Raw genomic sequence first — 20,695 nt, 5'->3', positions numbered from 1 at the left:
TACTGAACTTCCATAGGAATGCTCACCAAACTGTTGGCACATCTCACTATGTACGAAGATGAATGAATAAAACTGATATGAAATCATAGAAGATTAGTTTTGTTATTCCTGAACCAATGAAATCTGCCTAGAGTCTAACAAATAGAAGTGCTAAATTGTGTTTTTGTTATCTTCCTGTCCTACTAACTTGCCACTGCAGGGAGAACAGGAGCGAGTCACATTAGCTCTTCTTGAATTCAAACATAGCCTTATTGTTACATTAATATTTGTTTACTGAGTGGAGATTTACGTCCCATATACTGTATCCCGTAATGTTAGCTTGCTTGCTAATATATGCCACGTTTAGTGTACAAGCAACATAAGCATATAAAAATACATATTGAAAAATCTGATATAAACTGGGAAGATTTGAAATCACATTTCACAAAAACAACACTACGTACCTCAAATTACAAAATGTAAAGCTAATGAAGTTTTGGTTAAAGACCTTCTAACTTTAGCTAGGTTAGCATAATGAACACTACTAACTCTAAAACATACATATTTCTACATATAGGCCTATGTATAGGCTATATAAGTAATTAGCAGTTTAGTTTAATGTATTGTTCGCCCGTGAAACTTTTATTTTTTGATACGGCTTCATGCTACATAGGTAAACTAGTTGATCACTTTTGTTTGTCTTAACTAGCTGAGACATATATAAAGTGTTAATCGCGCTAACAAATTAAATAAGTCACTCATTTGAAACCAGCTAGTACAACTCAGGAGACAAAGTCACCAATAGCTGCTGAAACCCAGTCAATGGTTTTAGAAGAGAGTAAACGTGTGTTGAACTCAGTTCTTTGCATGTTATATAATAGTAGCAGATAGACAGAGCAATCCCAACCAGAGCCCCACAGGTAAATGTGCAGGGAAATTCGACTCTCGTACTATATCTCTTAATATGGCAATCCCTTGTGCCAACCAAAGGCTATGCAGCAGCTGAAGTTTTGTGTAATCGAAGGCTGCAAAGATATTGGCAACATTAACCTTTCCAGCACCTTTTTTTCTCCAGGTAAATATGCACATTAATGACTAAATAAGCAGGAGATTGTGTTGTTCTGCCCAGGGCCAGAATAGATTGTGCTTCGCTTCACACGTAAAAGAAGCAATTTACCGTGTTGTGATTTTCTGGAGCTCAAAGTGACATTTCCCTCATTCTGTGTACCATATGCTTTTCTAAAGCTTAGCATCTGAACGCTTACATGATTTAAAACCATTAGTTCCTTAAACGATATATAGAAAAAAAAAAAGTATGTTTTTATTGAATGCTGTGTAAAAAAAACAAACATTTAAAGAGATATAAAGAGACATAAATCTGTATATGTGTATATACTATACACAAATCACTGTTATTGTAATTTAATTAATTATATCAATGTTTAATCAATCAATTTATGTTTCACCACTTTTATCTCCTTTATTAGTCCCACAACGGGGAAATTTACCTTGTTACAGCAAAAGAACAAGAAAGTAAAGTGGTGAGTACACAATTAAATAGAATTAAAATACAGTAACAATAGTATAAGCACAAAGTCGTTGATAAAAAATGGTAAGAGTGAATATTGCACATGGCAGTGATAATTGCACACAGTGGTGGAATAGACCTTTCTTGGTGTGGTGGTCTACTACTATATATGGTTTACATACCTATTAATGTATGTTGTACTTCTTAAAATACGAAAGCATTTTAATGTTAGATGTTATAACCACCAGGGGCTGCTGTCATGCCAGTAACAACCGGCCCAAAGCCAAATATCTAGTGACATTCAACAATTCAACAACTTATATATTTAATTACTTGAGAGCAAAGAGATCCTGCATACAGTATATCAAGACCTATAAGAATACAAATATATAAACCTTACATTGTGTTCCTACAATGCCTCATGAGTGACATCTGTAATTGTACAAACATCTGTCAAAGTAAAGCAGGAAACTGTCCCTTAAATAATTACGCTTTTTAATTTTAAAATGTGCTGCGACTCTGACCGGACACTCAAAAAGACACACATGAGGAAAAGTGGAATGAGTATGCTTTCACTCTACTCACCAGACACCCACGGAAGATTTATATTTTTAGATTAAAGGTTCATATAACATCTATATACTTGTACTTTATCGTCCTTTTGTTTTGTGATTTTGGCCTCCCACTACTTTCCTGTCACCTCTGAATGCTTACTACAACATTATACTTCCCTTCTGTTATTTACAAAGACGTGTGGGATCACAAATAACACACTTTTAGTAGTTTGCAGCAATTTTGATGTTAGTTATCAATTAATGTGTCAATTGCTCAATAAATCATTCGTCAACAGTCCAAAACCAAAACATATCATATTCACTACAATGTAAGAGTAAGACCCAGAAAAGCAGCACATTATTGTATTTGAGCACCTGGAGATATCGTTGTTTTTAGCATTTTTGCCTGAAAAATAACTTTAACAATTAACAGATTATCAAAATAGTAGACTATTTATTTCCTGTTGAACAACTTATTGACTGAATGTTGCAGCTGTAGCCTACGTGGCCTTTAAAACAAGCTGCTGATTAAAAGAATTGCACAATAAAGAGACGCACAACCCAGTCTTTACATGGTTAAGCTAAATAAATGAACAGATTTGCATGGCTTTTATGAATGGGATGTAAAGAGGTATCCTTGCTCTACAATTCTTTTCATTTCCCAGCTCCATAGTGGTAACGACATCACTTTAGTTAGTTTATTCTGTATCCTTCACAAGGCGACGTCCTAACTCAGAGGACAAGACAGTAATGTGATCCGTCTCAGTGTTTGAGAGTATACTGCAGAGGAAATGTAATATTCTTCCCTGTGCACATTCTGTACCATAGATAGTATTTCCACTGTGGCCACTCTCTTGTTTAAACAAGCTTTTCCGAGGTCAAAAGTTACACCTGTGACAACTGTCAGCCAGCCAGTATCAGCGAATATATCACTCACACATGGCGCATATGGCCAATCTGTCCGCCCTGCCTGGCCTGTTTCATCTTTGTGAAATATTGTTTCAAACAGACAGTGACAAACTGACTCATTCTTACTTCTTCCAACTTGTGGGTGTGTTCGACAGTCAGAAGCTCAATTTTATATAATCAAATGTCAGCAGATAGTCTGTATACCCCCAGAGTTCAATATTAGATGACACAGACACTGATGAAAAGATGCGAAATACAAACATATTTTGTTCTAACTATTAGATTATTATTTATGTCTCCTCTTCTTCTTCCTTTTTCTACTTATCATCCTTGTTTAGCTGAAAACTTTTAAAGCAGCTCTTCCTCAGTCAGTTTAACTTAACATTTATTTAATGGAGCAAGTTATTTAAGTCCAAAGTCTGTTTTGCAGTAAAGACAGTCGTGGAAAGAAAGAGGTATAAAGGACTCTTTATAAGGGGAATGGACGAGTGGACAAAACAACCAAAAACAGGTCATAGCTGTCGTAAGCAGAGGGTTACTCTAAATCATACAAACGCTGCCGGAGCTCTGGCCTTTTATGAATCCAATCAATAAACTTGTGACCTCGGATTTTACATTCTGAATAATTCCCCTAATGTATCCATGAAATGAGACACGTCTGGGGGCAGGCGATTATGCCTCAGTGGCTAGTCTTTTTTACTGGGATTTTCACTAGTGACTGGAATTAACATGGCTTAAATTCTCTCCGCCCCATAGCTAATTGAAACAAGTAATCTCCAGAGTTCGCCTTGTGCAGAGGGACTGGAGGGACTCAGCGGCGTAACATGTTATCCTCAGAGCAGACACGTTCAACAAGACCGTCTTCCCAGTGCACTGCAGCAGAAAGCAAAGCCTGAATGGGTCTCCTGGTGGAAATAACTTTTGTATCCATTCTCCACAGCTAAATAATTCACTTATTATGCTAACTATGCTAAACAGAAATAGAACAGGAGCTGACAGACGGGAGAGAGCTGATGCTTTGTGGGATAATAAAAACATGTAAAACACTTTGTTCAATAATGTGCACAAGTTAGCTCTGTGATTCTTTTTGTGTTTTTTTGCATGACTTATACGGTCCCCTGACAGCTCACAAGACTGTCAGTCAGTCTAGTCAGTGTAGCTGGAATTTGCTCCAGTAGAGGTGGGGATGAATATTCAGAGGCTCAGCTGCCTCCAAGGCCCACAGAGACATGACACACACCCCTCTAAGGACCACCCCCCCTTCCACACACACACACACACACCTCCCTCATCTCTCCACACAAACACCCCTCCACTTTCCCTTGATGTGGTGGAGTCAGTCCAACCCTCCACAGGTGTGACCCACTCAGACCTGTGAAAGCCTCCACACACCGCTCGGCCCTGTGATCAGGAAGGCAGAAAGAGCAGCTGTGCATATACAGGAAGCAAAGGCAGAATGATCTCCACAAGCCTTCTATTGGACACCGTGGAAAATTAATCAATCCCCCCCATCCCCCAGGTCTGCAGGTTGCCACAGTTAAACGGATAGATGAGCAGGTTCTTTGTCTCTCTGCAACACACTCTGTAGACTTTTGAAGGTTAATAGCCAAAAGATGGATTCATCAATCGCATTAAAGTCTCAAATAATAACGCTCCATGCTCGGTTTAAAAGTAATTTCTCGCTTTTTTGCTGGAAAATGTTGGACATATATAGGCATGCCCTTGGACATGGATTTCATATACTCTGCTGCTGCAGAATGTGGCTGCTGTTAGTCAGTGAAACACACACACACACACACACACACACACACACACACACACACACACACAATCTAGATTGAGTTTTTGCACTCAGTGATTGGACTTGATATGTTCGTCAATGTCTAAGCACAGCCTCCCAGGCACTTTGAGACTCAACATGCTGCATATGCTGCGCAACAGCACCTGTAACGTCTGAGTCGACCCATATTTAAAACAATCACAGCACATCTCCTGTTGTTGTCACCGTGACAATTGAAATGATTGCGCGCTATCATATTGCACATCATTTAATCGTCCCAGAATATCATTAGATCAGACATGACGATATTAATTTGGCACAATTGTAATGTTGCATCTTGTCCAAATGATCTGGCAGACATAACGTGTGTCTCATTAAATGCTCCGAATAGTGAGGTGTTCTTGAAAACAGACTTTAATTAGACTTAACTGTCAGTGCAGACAGCGTTTGTCACTTCACAGAGATAAATAAGTGTCTAAAACCCGACACTGAAGTCTGTGCTAAAGGGGTAAGACACCAGGCGGCCGAATCGACGTTAAGATTAAACAAACGCAAGCAACGGCTTCATGTCACACTTTGAATATGCAGCCACTGCCAACGCGCTGGTGGTATTACATGCTGTAATCTGGCATTCACACATTTCCCCCCCCCCACCCACCTCATGCATTGATGGTGCATTTCTTCCCTGATAAAGGCGGTGTGCTGCGATGCTTGTAACATCAATCACATCCAGTGCACGGGGCGCATATCGTCTTCCGTCTATCAGCTTGAAAGTGCTCTCGCCTCGGGTGTGGGATATGTGCTTCTCCGCTCTATTATCCCGTACAAATCTCATTCTCTTTTCACAGGAGCTGTATTAGTGAGTTGCCGTTCTGGACCTGTCATTTATTTCCCATTCGCACACAGCCTAAAGTTGGAACTTAAGACTTTCAGCCCCACTTTTCCGTGGACAGCGCTCGCAATGATTTTTGGGGTCGACGCAGCATCGAAATGCGTGTGGATTCCTTTTGGATACTATTCAGAAACAATGTTTAGATGTTGATTTAAAACAAAAAGCCAGAATCATTTAGGAAATCCTTCCTTCACATATTAATAGACACAACAATATACGATTTTGCTTTGGATATGGGTCACTTCTTATGAAAGGATTCTTCGTGGGCAGAAGATAGGGGTAAGTACAACCACCCAAACTGCACAAATTGATCATCTACGGAAAATGTTTGTTTGAAAAACTGTCGTGACTTAAATGTACTTAAGTCTTAAGGCGGAGCATTGCGAAATATACTGACCGTGATGTAAATCTGGGGATGCACACAAAACATTTTTAATGCAACTTACATGTTTCAATGCTGTTTGATAATTAAGCGAAGCAATGATTGTTAATGTTGTGACAGTTTTGAAAAGTAGATCTCTGGATTGCCTACCAGGAGTGCAACGCCCAGCACTGAGGGTGCATTGACTGTTTTTACGCGTTTAAGGCGCAGCGTTTTGTGTGGAGCTCTGTGCCTTGCTGCGCTGCAGCGGCGCCCGAAGTCTCACACAATATGATGAAATAATGACTTAATATCCAAACTACGGGGTTAAAATGTGATTATAGTTACAGCTTTGAATACACAGATTGGACACATATTTTCTTAAATACAAAGCCAATCCAGTTTGAATGGCAACATCAGGATGCAAACAGCTGCTTCTTCATCCCCAGCTCCCCCAGATGTATCTAATCTCCACCTCTCTCTTTCGTGTCTCCCTCTCTGCCCTGAAACAAGTTGAGTCACGTAGGGGAGCACCCTGGCTGGGTGGTGTTTTTTTTTAACGTGTGCTAGGATGAACGGTGTGTGAACCATCGATGTCAGTCACTGTGCTGTGCAGATGTGTGCAGATGTGCAGCCTCCTGGCAGTGGGAGTGAGATTGGAGACAGCGGTAGAACTGCTGATGTGAGACTGCTGCTGTGTACCCCAGAGCAAACTTTAATAGGTTACTTAGACATGCATGGTTGTTACCTCAAGGCAATTATTTTGTTGATAGGGATGCATATTATGCTTAAATTGCATTTACACTGTTTGTACATGCGTTGTTGGCACATACACTAAGGCTGGAGGTGGTGGTCAAGGATTACAAGACAAGCAAAGATTCCTGACACGCATGAAACCGTGGTATTAATATACTGCTTCCATTTTGGACTGCTCCCTCAGGCCTTTTTGTGGGACCAGAGATTAGCTCTGTGCTATCTTACTCTCATTGCTCAATTCATGGTGGGGGGCTGCTATGATTGCTGCCAAATATGCGATTGTCTGCATTCCCTCTGAACTTACAGCCAAGAGGGGAAATGTTCCTCATATCAGTGGGCAATTATCTAAAGAGTCTGACTCAGCAAAATAGACTTTTTAATTCAATCTCATCCAGCCTCTGAGCCCCCACGAGATAGATTTTATGTCTTACGTTGGCTTATTCTTGTTGGCATGTTCTTCACAACTGCAGTGATTGATAGCCTACCTGGATCTCGCTACAAAGCATGCTTAGATAATCTCCCCCCATCCCCCAGAGAGAGATTGGGAGACATACTGTGTACGTAGATTGTAGCAAGCAGGAAGATGCAGGGTTTATTCAAACAGCCTTAGATTTACTTTTCCAAGCTTTGCCTGGCTTATCTTGTCCTCCGAGTTAGTTTAGCAAGTGCAGACTCAGCGTAAGACCTCTGGTTTGCCGGCTGCTAAGTTCTCTTTAAAGTGTCATGGGCCAGAGTGTAAGCAGCATGATGAGATACTGTAGCATTGTCTCATTCTCAGTTTAATAATACACGAGGGCACACCAGCATACTGTAGATTAGCTTGCCCAGAGAATACAAATGCGTCTTTACATTTCTTTCTGTTGGCAAAGGGGTCAAATAATGAACATATTCAGTTGATGGAAACCACCGTGATCAAAGTGATTGAAATCATTCCAAGAGGAAGGGGGGGGGGGTGGGGGGGGTTCTGCTCTCCAGCCTGCAGAGAGACTCCAGTATCCACATATTTTACTGTAACTGCTGCATGGATCCAAGAGCAAGACTGCAATAAACAAACGTGTGCACTGTTTCCCAAAACAGACCCATGGTTAAATTCCCGACAGACCTGTGTTGTTCCCTTTCACAAAGGCTTTTGCTGGAAAAGAGAAAATGTGTGTGTAGTGTATAGAGCCCAGGTTCTAGCTTCATTCTCCTCCCGGCAGATGCCATCTGCTCACTGGGGAGGTTTTCCAAACAATTCCATAGTAAAGGCAGGGGAAATGAGAAACATGGCTTCACTCCAAACAGGCTCAGAAATGTTGTCTTTAAAATGAAAAACAGGCCACTCTGAAAAAACCCAAAGAGTAAATATAGCTACCTAAATAAATACTAGACTACATAAAAATCCCTGCCCTAATTCATGCCCTCATGTTGCATTAGCGTATGTATGTGTATGCACACACACAAACACACACACACACACACACACACACACACACACACACACACACACACACGCACAAAACATGTGTTTTTCTAGAAGCATGCAAGCGTTTCCACATTTGTCAGTCTTTCAGGAAAACTTCCAACAATATGTAACATTTCATCCGTCTGAGGAGAGTCTCTTTGTATTTTACATGTTAATAGAGTATGAAAATGTTTTCAAATAGATCAAAGTCTATGCTATTTAAGCTAATGGATATGTGATGTGTCTATGAATTATAGCAGTAGGAGTTCATGAGTTATAATGGACTATTGACTCTCAGTGAGAGAATGTCCTATCTCAGGCTGATGGATGGAAATTATGTCTTTGTCCTTGTATCAGGTAATCACATATAAACAGACACTATTATCTCTCTCTCTTTCTATTATTTCCATTTTGGGCATTAGGTTGGACATTTAGAGTACAGCAACAGGTAGAAATGAGACCTTTAAAGAACATCGGTAATACATCTTGTGAAGTAGTTCTTTACCAAATACTGATTTCCATTGACTAGAATGAATTTTGCACATAACACGAACTCGGCCCTTATTATATTCCTGACATATGATTAATTCTGAAAGAGTGTGGAAAAACGATCGGTTTTCGGATTATTAACAATGGAGAGAAACAACAACAACTCCAGATCCAGAAGAGGGATGTTGTGCATTTCCTGAGTCATCATACTCACAGATTCTTCCTAGGGCAGCGTTGTGTGAAATGGAGTGTGAAATGAGTGCACTTAACATCCCTGCAGTGGATTATACACATTATCTTACACTAGGGTTCGAGAGCATCTTGCCTCTCGCCTGCAAATCTGTCATCAAGTTACATTAACCTTTACTCAGGTCCATTTAATGTCGCCTTACATGCCTCAGTCCGTGCCTGGAGGTCCAGACACAAGTGGAATATTATCTTCAAATGTTTCTTAGACTTGATTTTAACTTCCTCGGAGCACAACGCAGTGTTTGCTTCATAATTAATTGTCAATCAGCAAAAGGTACCCAGACTTCTGTTCCTTATTTTGCACTTCCTTACAAAGTGTTTACTAATATATATAGATTGTACTATTCCTGTCATATTGATAGAGAGGAAATGTGCTTTGTTGTGCTTTTATATGCATAATAAATAAACCTCTATTGAAGTCAAATTCAACTCAAACCACTTTGACACCTAGAAAAGCAGCTGCTGCTTACGGACTGAGTATTTTCGGGGCCATTTTGTTACTTGTGATCTCTTTTTCTTATTCATTTGGATAACTGGCCAAAAATAGAAGACATGACAAAACATTAATATTTTTGCAACTTTCATTTTTAACCTTTTAAAAAACTGAATCCCCCCCCCTCCAAAAAAAATGTGTTTTAATACAACAACATACTGAACAACAATCTAATGATGCTTGATGATGACGTAAAGATAAATATATAATGTGTTAGAATTAGAAAGTTACCAATGGGAAGAAATATACAGAAATAGTAGAAGGATACAAAATACAAGAAGAGCAACTCTTCCTGTGGTGCACCAATGTTCAACATTCACACAGGGAGCAGTGGGCCGGCATCACAGAACAGCTCCAGGCATCACTCTTTCACTTTTACTCCCTCCACCATAAGTGGCTTAAACAGACTAAATTGCAGCGGGGATAAATACTGCAAGCGTAAAAGGAACAGCCAAGATCACAGATATGTTGGATATCTGGTTGTGCTCGTGTGCCCACAGGTCCATATATGCTGGAAATGACTTGAGCATAGCAACTCCTCTTCTCTGAAGGTTGTCAAGAGGCATTCGGGGGAACCAGACATGTAGGGAACCACACACTGTTGTAGAATTAGATGAGACAGGTGGATTGAACATGGAAATATCACCATTTCAGCATAAAGTTAAACCTTAAATGTATTCAACGTCACACACTGATGATATTTCACAACTAAATAGAAACTTGCAACAAACCTTTTTTTGGCCACTAGGGGGCAGTGAAAACAAGCTGTAAAAACAAATCTGACATATCATCACCTTTTCAAATGTTATGTTAGTAAACATCGGCCATTTTAGTGATTCAGAATACACACTCATTTGGAGTTGTGTTTCTGGGAATCTGGTGAACGTAAATCAAATATTCGCTCTCTTTTACCTTTGTTTTTGTTCTCCAACTCCTGAGGGAAATATGTGTCTCTTTGTCCGCTAAATGTTCATCAGCTTGTCACTAACTGTGTCTGTTTGCTGTTTGGTGCTGGGCAAGTTGCATGCAGTGATTTTTAAAGCTTTTTCTGTGTAAACAGCTGCCTGCTGCAGCCGTTTAAAGGCGCTACGAGAGCGACGAGAGTGAACCAACACAGTAACGGTGTGGCTGTAAAACCAAAAATAATGATCTGAAAGGTACATAGCTCTGTCGAGCTGAGTGGAGCTGCAGATCAGCTGATAATTATATTATCTAAACTATGAGGGAGGAAATGTGTGAGGATTGGAACTATAGGGCTGTCACGATTTTCACAACACAATTATCATTGCTAAAATAATTCACAAAAACAATATTATCGCGATATCTATAGAAAAGCTTTTTTCATTGTGTGTTTTGTCTTTTATTTGGATATCCAACATCCAGATATGAGATATTCCCTCTCTTCCTCCCAAAGCCCTCAGCTCTCCTTAAGCTTCCCCCATGCCACCCGCCAAACCACTTCCCTTCCATCCTTACCTCCCGCTGTTCCCTCCTTTGCATGAATAAACGGCATTAACATATATAGACATGGGCATTTCCAAGACAATATATATTAACGAGCAGCACCTGAATCCATTATTTTTTTGACATTAAATTATAGCTGCCATAAAAGCGAGCTGCATATTTTCGTGTTTCCTTCTTTTCCACCCAAAGACCCCCGAGATGAGAGCCGTGCCTGAGATTGAGAGCTGTGACAGCCCTGATGTTACCGGCAACTGTTGCCTCCTATTTTCCCAAACTACCACCTGTGATTTCTTCACCTGCTATTCATGGAGCGTTGTGTAATGTTTGCTGATTTCAGTGCTTCTCCTGTATTGCACTTGCATAATGAAATGATGGAGAAAGAAGCTGTTCTCAGAAAGAAGCTGCTCTCAGCTATTCAGAAGCCATATTTAGACGTACTTCATCTCTCTTCTTCACCACCATTACAACCTAAAACAACTAAGTTGCTTTCAGTGATGTAAGAAATACTTCAGATAGATACTTTCTGAACTTGTCTTTTAGTTGAGCTCATGCGTGGCCTGAGTAAAGTTTAACAACATAGCAACGCTCGTGCTTGGGTATTCTTTCCACCTCTGAATGTGGGTGCTACCAGACAGATGCAACCGTCCACTGAGATCATGCTGCACTGCACACTATATATCCCATTTGTGCTCACTTTCCCTTGAAACGCTTTCTCAGATTAGCATCTCTGGAGGTAGTTTAGTATTCCGTTTCTCACATTTCTTTTCAGTACTCTCGCCTCCCAACACCAATACAAAAACCTTAATAAGGTGGACCAAAAGTTGTTTTGTGACATAATAATTGTGTGTTAAAGCATGGTTTTGCTACTCTGATGCACAGTGGGTACTGACACACCCTTGAATATCACTGCAGCAAGGTGAGAAGTTAAACCACTATAGAGGTTGGCAAAGAGTTGCCAATTAAACTTGCAGTAATTCATTATTTCGGCCACTTTGGTGCAGCCCAACATTGGTTTATTTACACATCCAGCAGACACCGAGCAACATAAGCATTCAGTGGTGTTTGTGTCCACCTGATGAGTAAGCTCCAATATTCAGTCTTCTTTTAAAATCTTTGTTTTGCTCTCCGCCAACTCCTGAGGGAGATTGCTGTCTCTTTAGATGCTAAATGCTCCACTATGTTTACATGCTAGTCTGCCTGTTAGGCCCGTCTAGGGATGGTCGAGACACAACATGAAACCATCTTCCCCAAGTCCCAAGTAGACACAGAAACAAACTGATGAGTTTTAACAGCTGATGTGTTTATTATAAGACCGTGGAGATACATGATTTTGCTTCAGGGTGTGCAAAGTCCAAAATAAAAAACAAACAAATTTGTCTAATAAGGTATGACAAATACAACCTAACAAAATGAAATAAAGTGCAATAACTTACCGCACGAACTACAAACTCTCGAGCTGCAGAAAGCATCAGGGTGGCTCAGATCTTACAGATAAGTGTGGCTTGTTTGGACGAGAGGGAGATGAGCTGTTCCCCACGCAGGCAGCACCACAGCTCCTTATGCAGTTGAGTGATATCAGGAATGAGCCAGGCACACCTGTCACATTATCAAATGCTGTCAATCAAGCTGATGGAGAGAGCACACATTAATAGCACAATAAAATACTACCACAGTCAAAACATTGACATTTGGTGCTAGGCTCAAAGATGCTGAGGTGATAATTTTCTGTGGGTTTGTCACTACGAGCAACTTATACATTACATATACTTATATAAAATATATCGATTATAGCAGCTTTAAGGGCATTTAAAAGGAAAACTCTGAATAAATGACAGAACCAAAATGAGGGGAAGAGCATTAAAAATGCATTACAAATACAGAGGACGTTTATCACTCCTGGCGATAGGACTAAAGACACCAACCTTGAGAAACATACAATACTAGGTGCATGTGCAATAGTGAGGTCAAGGATAGCCGCAGCAGAGGACAACAGGTTTGTATCCTCAGGCATGCTACATTACGTACAATTGATAAAGGTTACGATCATAGCTCTGGATAAATGTTACTAAAGACACATGTCTCTGTTGTTGATCTGTCCAGTAGAGTTCCACAGACTTGCAGAGTCTTTATTAAGAAGCACTGAAGCTGCTTGTGAGGGCCAAACACCTTTATGTTGTTTTCTTTCCTTTAATTTGTCACACACATGTTTTTCAAACTGTACCAGCAGAGTGGCAGTTTGTTACAAATCCATATGGTAAAAACTTCTCTTATACTCTAAGATGCTGCCTTTGTTCTTGCAGCCATGGGCACAATGGGATCCATTGTAGTTATGAAAACACAGCGGAAATTGGTGTGAACGGGGAAACACAGGCACACCTAGATGTCACGATACCTATCGTGCAATAACATCTCTTCCCGAATGTGTTCCAGTATAATGAGTCTGAATTATACATTTCCTTTTTTTTTTTAGGACTCTCCTTCAAACTATCCATTCAACACACTTAAGGTGGCACGTCTGTTAAGTGGATTTCAGGTCATGTAGTTACAGCAATGTATAATAAAGCCTTGCAGGTGCACTACTTCTAACTACTCTGTTGGTTTATTCTGAAAAAACATCTGCAGTTTTAATGGCAGTTTAACATTGGTTTTCGACAATGACTACCTCTGTTGCAGACTAGATTTATACACAGCCACTGCTTATTAGCACAGGTGTTGATAAAGGGGCTGCAATTATTGTTGGCTCAGACATCAGCATTACAAATGGATGCCTGGGCCGTTACAGCTCCGGTTCTCACACTCCGCGGGCTGGGCGGAAGGTGTTTGATTCAAAAAAATATCTCGGCTCGGAAATAGATAGCTGGGGTTGCTGTGATGAGATTAGTGTGGTGCAGGTTCTAGAGAATCAACAAGCATGAAGAAAGCTTTATAGCTACTATATGGCTGATGTGCCCAAGAATTAGTGTCTAAGGGCACCAAACGAAGTTTGAATCCTCTGATGTCCTGTGGTGATTCATTTAACTTTGCAACGGCTGATTAAACTGTCTCTGCCTTCTTTTTAACAAAGCATGACAGGATGACAGTTTGACAGTGAAACCTGTTTTATTTTGAATCTGGGATGCACCATTTACATCCACCAGTGGCATTAGCTTATTAGAGTGAAATTTGCAATCACCAGTGCAGAGATGAACATGCAGGCACACAAAGGCAACTTGGCATAACTCCCATAATCTGCCTACATTTTAACTCCAACATGTGCAATTTATGTTGCAAAATTGCAGTTGCAAATGTATGTGCTTGCACACACTTTCTCATGAATGTTGACTTTTAATTTATGGATGATAGAACTGAAGAAGGGAGGAAGGAAGGAAGGAAGGAAGGAAGGAATGTCGAGAGAAGGCTTGGAACAACTAGAGACGGATTTGTGCTAAATTGAGGTGTGCGAGTTATTCTTGAATCTTTCATATCACAGCAAATAAAAAAGTAGCTTAAGCAGACTTATCATTGCATTCGCACATGTGAATATTTACTAAAGCTTCGTGCTATTTGTTTAATCCTCTACATGTGGGCATCATTAACAGGGGCTGCCTAAAATAAAATCCAAAACGTATATCTCCTCTGACCAACTGCTGCACATGCACACATGAAAGGCAGAATGTGATTTAAGTTCTGTGAATATCAACCACATCCACCTACACTTTGCACACATAGCACAAAAGCATATGTGCATGGTGTTGAAAATTCACATACACACACAGGAAATTATACATTTTTATACATGCATACAGACACTTACAGCATGCTACACATATGATGTATTACACATATCTACAAACATGCAAATCACATTGCACGCACAGCTAGGGGGGCGGATGCAAAGAGAGTGAGTCCATGAGCTGTATGAGAGCTCTTCTTGGATCCCTCCAGCCCACCGTGGGTGTTTTGTCTTTCCCGCGAGGGATGCTCGTTGTTTTGCGGAGGCAGGTTCAGCTCTGGGATTAATGAAAAGCTCCATCTTAGTCATGAAAAGAGCATTTTCACAATCTATTTAACATCATGCATACCAAAGGCTCACATTAGGCGCTGTTGACTTATGCTCGCCTACAGCAGTGTTTTCTGATGCATTCATTGCCACTGCTGTGATCTTCTGTGGGTAGGCTGCCCCCCTCTAGCCGTGCCCATTGAGTCTCTTGCATTTCTCATGTTCACTGTCAGAAAACTCATTCTTCAGCACAAGATGAAATATGGTACGCAACTGGAAGTCTGAGGGAGTTATTGGAGAAATGAGAGTAATAAGGCTTCCTATGACTTTACCGTTCTTTTTGGATAATGTCTTTTTTTTTTTTCCCAGTCTAACAATGGATCTACAGAAACAGAGAATTCAGAGGCACAGAGTATGGTATTAGCCAATTTAGTCAAATCTTTATAGGTCAAACAAAGCACTCTGTGAGCTTGCTGTGAGTGGTGCCAGCTCAATGGATTGTAATGCAGGATGTCTCTATCTCAGTGGCCAGGTTGACCCGACAGAGACTAAAGTGGTGCAATAGGCTGCAGCGGAAAAGCTCGCAGAAGTGCATTCCATGAGTGCTGGATGTTATTTCAGCGGTTGCTTTCTGGTAAATTATTTAGTGCGAATGGTTGTAATTACACAGTGATACAGTGGGGGCGATTAGGTTGTGGCGTGTCTATATCATCACAGGAATCACAGGACTACGTGAAGAACTCAAAGGCATTCCAGGAACTGCTGCGTGCTCCTGCTCGCCTCCACCGCCCTCTTTCCCTTTAGCTCTGTCAGCGATTTCTCTCCTGTGAGTGGCTGGCGTCAGGCCGGCCCTCTCAGAGCTTTTAAAAGGCTGTTAAAGGTCCTTGTGAGACACAGCCCCTATCCCTCCGCCGCCACCCACACCATCCACCCAGCCCGCCCACAAAGCCCTCTAAGCAATCACAGCTTCTCAGGATGTCAGCTAACATTACTGTAACCCCCCCCCCCCCTTACGCCTGCGATCAGGGCTCAGCCATGCAAGAGGAACTGGGGCAAAGCCAAGGCACTCGCTCGTGGCAGACGATGGAGAGACCGGTCAACTCCGCCACACTGACCTTTGAGGGCCTTTCGAGGATCGTGATGTGATGGCGTGGGCGATGAATGATAGTGAAAGTAATGCTCTGATTCATTTGTTGGTGTAAACACAGAATGACTAGCACAGCAGAACAAGATGCAGCTACGGACTAAAATAAGACACAAATGTCATCCAATTCACCTTTTCTAAGGTGAAGACAACTGGAGGGCCCATTATGTGGCCCCGACTCTCCTGGCCTGTCCAGGTTGGTTCGTCCGTCAAGGTAAAATGGCAGGACTGCAAATTCTGCCTGACAGCCGAAGCTCCCCTTAGGGAGACTAAGTGGCGTCAACCTGTTGTAGTCACACACTGTTCCTGACAAGGTGATGATGAACACCTTTCATTAAAAGGCAGAAGCTAGGCTTTTCCTCTTAGAGAGCATGTTCTGGTCTTAATGTCAAAGGGAAAGGATATGGAACAGGAAGCCTTGAGGCCCAAACTCTATATTATTTTATATGCTAAGACCTCCTGTATGTCACCACGATGCACAATCAAAGATTCATAGGACCCACAATAAGAGACACAGGATGACGTGCATTCCTGCATGAATTGGATCCCTCCCATGAAAAAATATTTCATGAGAAGTCATTACACTGCACACAGCAATACTGGCCAGCCTGTGATTGCTTTAAAGGGACAGGAGAGGCAAAAGCTCATAGCTGGCAGAAGAAACATTGCTGAGTCCAGTTTTCTGTGGTCAGAGCACAGCTTGTTACTGATCATGAAGCATCTTTGACTTTTGATTTGTCACTTCTGACAACACCAGAATTTATTTTGGGTAAACAGGGTTAATCAATGTGCTCTCATTTACATCGGATGGGGCGTTGCCCTGCAGCCTGATTTATACCGCTCCAAAAGAATTGTTTTTAAATTAAACTTGGCTGTAGCTTCATAATGAAATATACTGTAGAGCCCCAATTAGATTGTGAATAAATACTGCATACTGTAGCTGAAAAAAAGGACTGTGTTTTTTTGGCATCACACTGTCACACTGCTGAGAATTTCTGACAGATGTTCAGTAGGAGTTAAAGAGTCAAACTGTGTGGCATAAAAACAAACTCAATCCCCTACCAGAATTTCGAACAACTGCTCATCACAGGCAGAAACGGACGAACCACCTGCTATAAATGATCAATCACGAGTCCAAAACACACAACACTAACATAATAATTATACAAGCAATAATACTACCTGCTAATAGTAATACCGCCATAAACACAATTACAGTGCCGTTTGATCAAAAAGATTGAAACCTGCATTTTTTATTGATTATTCAGTTAAACAAAAAGGGAAGATGTGTGGCGTTGGATCCATTAGGGTCCACTGGCAGAATGTAAATTATGACATTAGGAGCAATAAAATAGCTCGGCTCTCTCAGTAAACACGAGTGTCTGAAGCACCAGTGCTGCCAGCGTATGGCTTCAAATGAGACACAGCTCCCACACCTTCAATCTATTCACAAATCATTACAGGCCTAATGAACAACATCAAACCCTGACATTGCGACAAGTTACTACCATCTCCATGACAACTAGGATCGCAAAAAAAAAAAAGAGTAATCTGTCACTGGCACTTCCTTGTTCCTTTGAATGCAGGTTTAACCGCCTGATACTTTATAGCATCAAAGTTTGACACTTCAGATATTGGAATTTGTTTAATTTATTTCTCACATGAGTTTGCTGACTCAGGATGATGCTTCTGCACGTTCTCCCTCTTTGACATTGTAACACGGTGACCACACAGTGTTCAATTACACAGATTTCTTCCTTTGTTATCTTGCCGGGTACTTTGTAAGCTCGGAAGGTGCGAGAGAGTGAGAGAAAACAACCGGTTTACCTGATATCATTTTATTATCAGATCATTTAAAAAACGTAAAGAGGATGAAAAGAATTTTAAATGAGGAGATTTACATATTATTGTTGTTCAGAGGAAACCTTGAGATCCCAAATGGAAGGAAAGTTGTACTCATTCAAATGAAGTAAAAAAAAAAAGAATACATGGTTGTCAAATAAAAAAACAAGACATTTATGTTTCCCTTTTCGTGACACTCTGGTAGTCCTGGTGGAGATATAACTCTCTGTGTTGCCAAAAGAAAAGGTTTCACTTTTTTTGTGATGAAGACTGTCTCTATATCCCCAGTTGAATGTCTAAGATTTGGGGTTGTCATGTTCCTTTATTGTGTTCATTTTGACATTCTGCAGCCCTGTGACAGTTATTGCACTGCACAAAAAAAACAAAAAGGGTACAATTTTGCAGAATATATTGTACGGTTCCCATGTATCTTTGACAACATTCATCATTAACTGCAGTTATTCCATTTGGCTGTAATGATTGCACAGCAGTTTCAGGGTCACAGATCATGTTTACATGCATATGGAAAATGCATCTGTAATGTGAGTAAGGTGGTGCTCGTGTACATTGTGCTGTAATTGTTTACATGATGATGCTCTTAGCAAGAGAAAGCATCTGCAGTAACATATGTGGAGTGGTCAGCTATTTCTGGCATTCACACAGACCATTCAAGAGATTGTTATTGTCTTAAAGGAACGTTTGATCAATTAGTGTCTGAGTAACGTTCTCATATGACATGCAAACATGATTATTGATACATATATAGAAAGGCAGGGAGAGGCTTAACTGCATTGTTGTTCCTCTTGGACTATTAGTAAGATTTATTTTTGTATTAACCAAGCGACACCCTCCAGGTCTGACAACTGAAGCCAATGCGGGAGTGGTTTCTAAAAGAAGTCCGGTTGTATAGAAGTCTATGAGAAAAAGACTCATTCTTACTTGATTTATTACCTCAGTGAACATTTCCTCATGAGCAGGACGTTTACTAAGTAAATCATGGACCCATTCTGGGTAAAATAAACGATAAAGCAGCGTATGCTTTAGGGCGGGGCTGCCTTGTGATTGACTATTCAGCGATTGGTTGGACATAACTCCAGCCTCTCGTCTTGTATCTCCTCTCGTATTTAAACATTCATCTTTTGCAGTCACTCTCACCGAAAAAAACATTTCAAGTTTTTTTACCGAACACATTACACCTGTTCATGAATTTATGCATATCTCATCAGGCACACTTCGTTGCATAAGAAGCACTTTTCACACTCACAAACGTTATTGTGTTGGATGCGGGGCTTGAGTTGATGTGCTTGTCTAGTTAAACGTTTACACTCATCACAGTAAATTGGATGGGAGTTTAATAAGTGGTGCTAACTTTTTAAAATGTAATTGATTTCCAGGCACCATCATTTCCTTGTTTAGTTATCACTTCAGATACCGACAACGTAGTGCCATCTTCCAAATGGATTTCAGAGTAAATCTCTGTTCGACATTATGGGCTGTAGAGGGGAAAAGAAAAGTAGTCAGGAATTGTTTAAGGTTGTGTCAGTTAATTAACACCTGATTAAGCGGTCAGTGGAGATGTCCACATCCTGCTGCGGGATGAGGCTGCGAGCATCATCAAAAGAAAGCCCATTAGTTATTAAAAATGTTTCAGGGGGGCACTCTAATGGCTGCACAATGTAAAACCAAACAATGCCACACTACTTAAAACAAAAACAAAACAAATGGAGAATTAATGTTGGTCTATTTAGTTATACAAAACAGAACACAAAGTAGCTCTTAATCAGAAACACTGCCATTTCTTTTTATGAAATGTTTTCTGTACAGGAAATTATTTGTTATATTTGTCTCTGGTAAAGAAAACATCTCATTGGCAGTCAAGCTTTGCACTCTGTAAAACTGTCAGTGACATCCTTTTCTCCTGCCCCCGAAGACTTGTTACAGTGTTCAGGGCAACTTGTGAAATCATTGCAGTGTAGACTAATGTTTGAATTGTGACATGAATACAGACAGAGAGGCAAGTATTATTTTCTGGAAAAGACATCTTTCTCCTCTAACAATGTCCCTTTCTTTTTCATTCAGATAATCTCATTTGAGATTGCATTCTTGTGCTGTCTTCCAATGTGTCACATAGCAATTACACTCTTGTAAAGACCTGCAATAGGCTGTGCAGTTCAGTGTGCGCTATTTTCACTTGGAGGCTGATATGTGGGGAATTTCTTATTATTGGTTTTCCAAAAGATGCAATTATTTAGTTTAACCTTCTGTTTGTCAGAATAGTCTTTACCAACAGTCACAGCAGTATTACTATATGTGAATCTTCATGTAAATCGTTACCAGGGTCGAGGACTGACAACTTTGACCTCTGTGCACTGTGCACTTTTGGGCTGGCACAGAAGAACATTTAGAGAAATGCTGTAAAATCTTCAGTTATCAATCCAAAATGAAGATCTCCACCGTGAAACATGTGTTATTGGATCATTTGGAGCTTTGGCGACGGAAGACAGGAATCAGAAATGTATAGACCAAAGGGTCAGAAGGTGACTGCTGCGACGACCATGGTTTACAAACCAACCAATGGGAATATGACATGAATACAGCCATAGATACGCACACGTAGATACCACGTTGCTGTGTATTTATCTATTGCATAAATAAATAGTTAGAAAAACAGTGCCAGGGACAATTCACAAGGCACAATCTGAACAGCTTCAGAAGTGACATTGTCTGACTCAAAGTGCAACCAGACACATCTTGGACATTGTGACATGAATCGGTGTTATCACACAGTACAGGGGTCTTTGTCAAAGATTTCATCTTCATATTCAATCACCT

At 40.5% G+C, this 20,695-nt stretch overlaps 1 protein-coding gene across 1 annotated transcript in view; it reads left to right on the top strand.

Moving 5' to 3' along the window:
- Window positions 1-5,545: 5,545 nt before the first annotated feature.
- LOC115008397 (metabotropic glutamate receptor 4-like) overlaps window positions 5,546-20,695 on the top strand; it is a 135,678-nt gene continuing 120,528 nt past the window's right edge. Inside the window, exon 1 of the mRNA XM_029431983.1 lies at window positions 5,546-5,921. The gene's annotated coding sequence lies outside the window, so the exon portion shown is untranslated. The remainder of the gene's footprint in view (window positions 5,922-20,695) is intronic.

This window comes from Cottoperca gobio, chromosome 5 (genome assembly GCF_900634415.1).
Source record: "Cottoperca gobio chromosome 5, fCotGob3.1, whole genome shotgun sequence".
Classification (NCBI taxonomy): Eukaryota; Metazoa; Chordata; class Actinopteri; order Perciformes; family Bovichtidae; genus Cottoperca; species Cottoperca gobio.
Note: the sequence above shows the minus strand (reverse complement) of the source record. Positions and strands in the feature narration are given on the sequence as shown.